The following is a 6536-nucleotide window of genomic DNA, read 5'->3' on the forward strand; positions in this document are numbered from 1 at the left end:
TTTCTGTCTTCCAAATCTCTACCAGGAGCTGGGCCTGATGACTCTGTGCATGTGCCCACCTATCAGCTGATAGGCTGGCACTTGGGCAGAGGGAGTGGACGGGAAGCCGGGCGCTGTCTCTGAAGATGGCAGTGAAAGAAGAGGAAGAGGCAGAGGAGGCAGTAGCAGGACCAGGTAGAGAGGCAACTGGGGCAGTGGAAGAAGGGGACAGGGAAACAGCAAAGGATAGAGACATTACGTTCCCCTCCCCACCCCCAGGCACAAACCAGAAAAAATGAGTGGCAAACCTGTTCATTTTTCTGGGGCTCAGGAGTGGCTTCTGGTTCCTGAGTAGTCGGAAAACCACCCTGATTCATCTTTTTTTTTTTACAGTTCACACCCATCACTAGTTGATAACTGCAAAAATCAGTGCTACTTAGGAAGAGAACTCTTTTCCATAGTGCTACAAACAGGAGTTCTATTACAAATGAATGTGGCAATTGTTGATAGATTTTCTCCCTCTTTTTTTTCTTGCTTTGTTTTCATAGGCTGACTGGCCGTGGAGCCAGAGGTTGGGAGTTTGATTCCCCCATGTGCCCGCTGTGAAGAGTTTGATTCCCCCATGTGCCCGCTGTGAAGTAGAGCCAGCCTATGGGGCCTTGGGCAAGCTGCACAGTCCCAGGATGCCCCCAGTAGAAGGGAAGGGTAAACCACTTCTGAATATTCTCTATCTAAGAAACACTGAAAAGGGTCACTATAAGTCATAACTGACTTGACGGCACATGATGATATTTGTTTTCATGTGGATAATGCTAAAAATGGTTAAGTTAAAGGACCTTTATGAATAAGGCAGAAACTTTATTTCTTAATTTGTAGAGCCATTAGTTAGAGATAAACACTTTTGACTCCCACACTCAAATTAATCCCCATATGTTCATTCATCATAGTCACTTGCATGCACATAAAGGAACAGTTTTTGCAGGAAACAGTTATAATTATGTCACTATAATGTTTCCTTGAAGGTGTTAATTTCTGTCAATTTGCATAACCTCAGTAATAATTACCTAGAAAAATATATATTCGGTCATACCCACAAATAATGGTTGGAAAGCTGACATTATCAGTTAGGGACATTAATCTTTAATTTGAAGTTTCCTATTCCTTCAGGGGCTCCTGGTGATCTCTTTTTACCCAGAGAAACATATAGAAGCCACAAAATGGGGCAGGGGAAACCAATATCCAAAAATTGCCACCAATGGTCCCAAACTGCTGAATATTAATTTTTGAATATTTAAAGCTCCCACTTTTAGGTTCTCAAAGGCTTCCCCCCAGTCAAAAGGGATCCCTAGGTGCCTCAGAACTGGGGGCAGTTCTGAGGCACCTAGGAAGGATAAGATATTTTGAAGATTAATGTATGAAAGGGCTCAAATCAAAATTAAACTGGCCCAAACTATTTTCATTGTGTTCCTGAATCCTTTTGCTACTTGCCCAGATGAATTCAGACAACATGACAAACTGGAGAGCCTGTCCACCCACATCCATATTTGCTCCTTGAGGCCTCACACCAAACACTGATTGCCCTCCTTTTTTGCCTTTTCTTTGTCTTTTTCTTCTTTACTTTACTCTGGCTTCCATTCCATTCTTGTTTTACCTATCTACCATTCTCAAACTGTCATGATTTTGCAGCAGTACTTTCTAATTTTTTTTATTTTGTTTTGAGTTTTACTTCTGCATGTTGATGCAAAAGTGATATTTTAAAAAAGCAGAATGTAGGAACAGCTGACATCTTCTCTACCTTCTGCATGACTACTTCCCTTTCTCCTTGCTTCCCCATTCTTAAACCTTCAAGTTCCTGCTGCAGTGCTTTCCAATTTTAATGAGTTTTATGTTTTGTTTTCACTTTTGTACTATGGTACAAACAGCTGCCCATCTCATTTATGCCCTTCTCTCTTCATTCCTTGTTCTTATCCACCATTCTTAAACCTCTATATTTTTTCTTACTTCTTATTTTTGTTGTTACTTTTGTGCTATGATGCAAAAGTGATAGCATGTGAAGAAGAAGGAGAAGAATAAGAATGCAGGAACAAGTGATATCCCAAGAAACAAAACAGAAGCAAGAATCATCGTAGAACAGAGACTCACAAGCAGAAAGACTTACAGCAACACGGTGGACATAGAGATCAGCTGGTCCAGCCCCTGCTTTGTGCACGATGTGCTATGCACTAAGCTATTACTCTGTGAATTTGTGAGAATGGTTGAGGAGAGAGCATATTCACTGATTTGTCTGTTTAAATACCCATCCCAAAAGCTGCTCTCAGTGACACATAGAAAAGAAAAAAAAATGTCCTTTTCTCACATTAAACAAATGCATGAGAAAAAAGGATAGACATTAAAAGCCTTTGCCAGTTCAGAAAATTACCAGTTTTACACACACACGCACACACACACGCACACGCACGCACACGCACACGCACACACCTACCTATGGGACTGCTAAATGTATGGCAGACAAGTAAACAAGAAGTTCCCCATATATATTACTTGTCTGCCATGTAAAATGAGTTATTCTGTGGATGACTACAGAATAAGGCACCACCCTTTCTAGCCAGGAGGCAAGTGGAGAGAAATAACTCTGACGAAGTGACTTACAGGCAATTTCAAGTTTCAGAATACAATGTTTTCAACATTTCAAAGGATTTTTTGGGGGGGAGTGGGCATATTTATAATTCATTTGTGTTTGTCTATCAGAAGGGGAGCCTTACAATCTGGTGCTAGGCATGTTTATTCTGAAGCACTGGATTTAATCCAGTGTACCATCAAGTCAGTGTGCATATGATCAGAGACTCGAGCAGATTGAAGAGTAAGAGAGCATAGTGGGGTCACTGATGTGAACTCCTGGTTCTTGTCACATGTAACCAGATTTATAGAAACCTGATCTACAGCATTTCCCTGATATTTCAGGATTAGGAAAGAAGCAAATCATACAGTTCTGTTGGTCAAGAGATTATTGACAAAGTTTGTGGAAAAAGAAACATAACTATTGACTCTTGAAAACTATTAATTGGAAAGGTTATGTAACATAGAATTGCTCGTACGCTCAAAATGAGTCAAAGGCATTAATTGACCATAATAGATTCCCCCTTCTCCCTCAGGTGATGTGGGAATCTATTTGATTTTTGATGGCTCCATTTTCTGGTGACAGTACATGCTAAACAGTATTGTTCCAATGACTCAGTCATCCCACATACTGAATTTCAATTAAGGAAGCTGCCTCATATCTTTGAAAATCTTGGCAAATGGTATGAAGTACTTGCGTGATAGAAACATCCATGCTTAAGCCGTAATCCTTATATCTTGTCTGTGTATTGAACTGTATGTTGTCTGAAGAACTATAGCCTCAGATCAGGGGTAGATGTTGCATCTCGTTCAAGGATCTTTGTGCAGTTGCCACAAATCATAATCATCCTGCTCCATCTACTGCAGCCTTCCCCGGTGTGGTGTCCTCCAGATGTTTGTACCTCATTTCCCATAATTCCTCACTATCCACCATGAGAGCTCCCATGGGAGTTGCAGTTCACACCACAACATCTGGAAGGCGGCAAATCAGGGAAGCTGCTCTAAGGCATCTCTTTATGAACCCGGATGAGAGTTATAAAATGATCTATACCTTGCTTATTTTCGTTTTCTTACCAATATATAAATGCCGAGTGTATATTCTTTCCTTATGAAGTCATCATTTCTTTAGTGGGCACTCTCTTGGTTCTTCTGGCTTTTTGACTCCTGCTGCTTCATGTCGTTTCCAGTACAGAAATAATTTTTGGAATTGATATCAACCCTGTTTTATTTGTTTGCATCACACTTCCTTAAAACCCACATAAAAAGTACTAGAAAAAATATTGGCATGGCACCTAGTGATACTCGGGCTAGTTTATATTGGTTATCCATATACAGGAATGCATGTGTGAGCCTTTGGCTTGCAGGCACTGATGCATAACCTGTAATGAGAACCAGAGTCTCCATGTTAAGTCTTAACTGATGGGTCTGGGATATGGTTGTCATTACACATTAAATATAAGGAGGCACCAGCCCAAGGTTTACTCTCATATTTTGCTGCGTAGATAATTTGTCTGTTTGGTTTCTGTGGGATTTGGCCAAAAACAGAAACACACACATAAAACCCCCGATTTTTATAATTCTGAAGTCTAAACAATGGCACACTTGAGGAAATATATTATTGACAGGCAGTTGCAAAAGCGACTAGGGAATTAGCTTTACTCAGATAAATTTTCTGCATTGTCAGCAATAATCAGGGTGATGGAGTGCCAGCCTGTCAAATGTTTTTCAGACATTATGGTTTGTACAGGGGGGAAATGAGACAGCAAATGAATCTGATTTTTTTTAAAAAAATCTTTAAAAGTGTTTCAAAGGTAAGCTGTCCACAATATAATGAGAAGGAAAATAATATTGCAGTAAATCTTCATAGAAGTGTTTCCCTCCCTTTAGTCCATGGTCCAAATCACAAGATATAAAATCAGAAGGGTATGAGATTTATTGGTAATTCCTAGCTGGGTATCCAAGTCTTAAAATGGAGAATACATTGGCCAATTTCCAATGTTGCACTTCCACTAGATTCTGCTGTTTCTATCATTCCAACATTGGAATCAGCCATCTCCCCCTTAGTTTTTTTTTTTTTTTAAATCAGCAGCCTTGAATCAGCATCCTGAAAATGCACTCTGAATTGCTAGGAAACTCTCCAGAAAAGCAAAGGGGCTGGAGGTAGTGGAGAAAGTCTCAGTTCAGTCCAATCCAATATTGCACAGGCATCAGATGGGAATTCCTTTTTAAAATTCCAATTATCACGAGACAACACAACAAGTACCTTAATGTGTCCGTACTTTTGACATAGTTTTGGCACTTTGTTTCCATGACATAAAACAAAATAAGCACACTTAAACACTTCCGCTCAGCTGGCACAGGAATTAATGCAACATCATTCTGAATCTTTCATTATCAAAAATGAAGTGAAAAATGCAAGGAATTCTAAATGGCTCTGTGGAAAAAATGGGAAGGACCACATATTCGTTTCTCTTTCCCGTTCTTCCAATAGAATGGCTGAAACTATGACTTCCCTCATTGTTTTATTTTTCTCATGCCTCTTTGAAAACTGAGGGAATTATGTTAAAGTAAGTCCCAGCCAGAATAGACCCATTTGCATCAATGGAACCTATGAAGCAGTGACTTACCACATATCCGCGGATTCAATGGGTCTACTTTAGTTCAACTTATTACACTGGACAATAGGATTTCAGCTGGTGATTCTAACTCTTCTGTCAGCATCTTCATATCTTTAAAAGTATATATGCTTTGTACAGTGCTTTGCGAATCTAGGTGCCTAAAATATCACCACTGCTATCATAAGACAAAGCTAATAAATTTAAAATGTGGCTCAACCACTAAATTATTATTGGGATATCACTTGACATATTTCTAGGATGCCTTGACTGAGGTGTTGAAACAAATGGAGAGCAACGACTACATTGACCAGAATACTGCATATGTATTACTGAATCCAATTTACTATAAACTATAGGCTGTTGGTGAAGAAACACCATTCTCTTACAGGCACATGAACAGGCTATAATCCAGTGGATGACTGCATGTTTGTAAATAATGCTGATTTCTGTGAGACAGAGGAAAAAACTGCACATTTGCAGAAAATGCCACATTCTGAAGAGTGGGTTTTTAATAATGTTTTGAAAAGGCCAGAATATCTGCTATTTTAGTTTGATGAGGAAGAAGGAAATTATGTCATATGTCTCATACTCGTTTTGTTTCAACCTTTAGGGGCCCCATCTGCTTGTCAGATTATGTATGGTACAAGTTAATTAATCATAGATACGTTTCTACTTACTAGTATTGTCACCTCTATATCTGTCCTTTTCATGATAACTAGATTTTAGTGACAAATAGAATTGGCTGGGAAATTTGCATAGAGAGTTACAGAGGAGTTGAAATACTGATGATCAGTGAAACTGGTTGAGGGCTCACTCACATGGCTCTTAACTATTAAGTTAGCACCTGCTTCAAAAACAGATACAGGCAATCCTTTAATTGCCACCGTTGCTTAGAATGAAGCCTTCTGGCCAGCACCCAAACCACATTTTTCCTAGTTACCAGTTTGAAATTCATTAGTCCTATCTGAACCTAATGAATCAAATCAATTTTGGTATTAGCTGATTTTAATTTTAATATTTTAAAATAAATGGACATCTACAGATGAACATACAGTGGTGCCTCGCTTAACGAGTGCGTCGTTTAACGATGAATTCACTTAGCAATGACTTTTTGCGCTCCGTTTAACGATGGTCCCTATGGGCGATTTTCGTTTAGCGATGTTGGGACCATGCTTTGCATAACGATTAAATTTTTGGGTCCCCTGTTTCGCTTAACGATGGTTTAAACAGACTTATGTTTGCTTTTTTAAATGTTATAAAGTTAAAGTTCACTGTTTAAAATGTTTGAAATCATAAAGTGCACTTAATAAACCCTTTGTTAAT

At 39.1% G+C, this 6536-nt stretch overlaps 1 long non-coding RNA gene across 1 annotated transcript; it reads left to right on the forward strand.

Moving 5' to 3' along the window:
- The first annotated feature begins 47 nt into the window (after nucleotides 1-47).
- Nucleotides 48-2176, forward strand: LOC144589655 (uncharacterized). The gene is made up of 2 exons (XR_013545903.1): nucleotides 48-174; nucleotides 2021-2176. It is a non-coding gene; the product is annotated as an uncharacterized LOC144589655 (long non-coding RNA).
- Nucleotides 2177-6536: the final 4360 nt, after the last annotated feature.

The sequence above is a fragment of the Pogona vitticeps genome, chromosome 5 (assembly GCF_051106095.1).
Source record: "Pogona vitticeps strain Pit_001003342236 chromosome 5, PviZW2.1, whole genome shotgun sequence".
Classification (NCBI taxonomy): domain Eukaryota; kingdom Metazoa; phylum Chordata; class Lepidosauria; order Squamata; family Agamidae; genus Pogona; species Pogona vitticeps.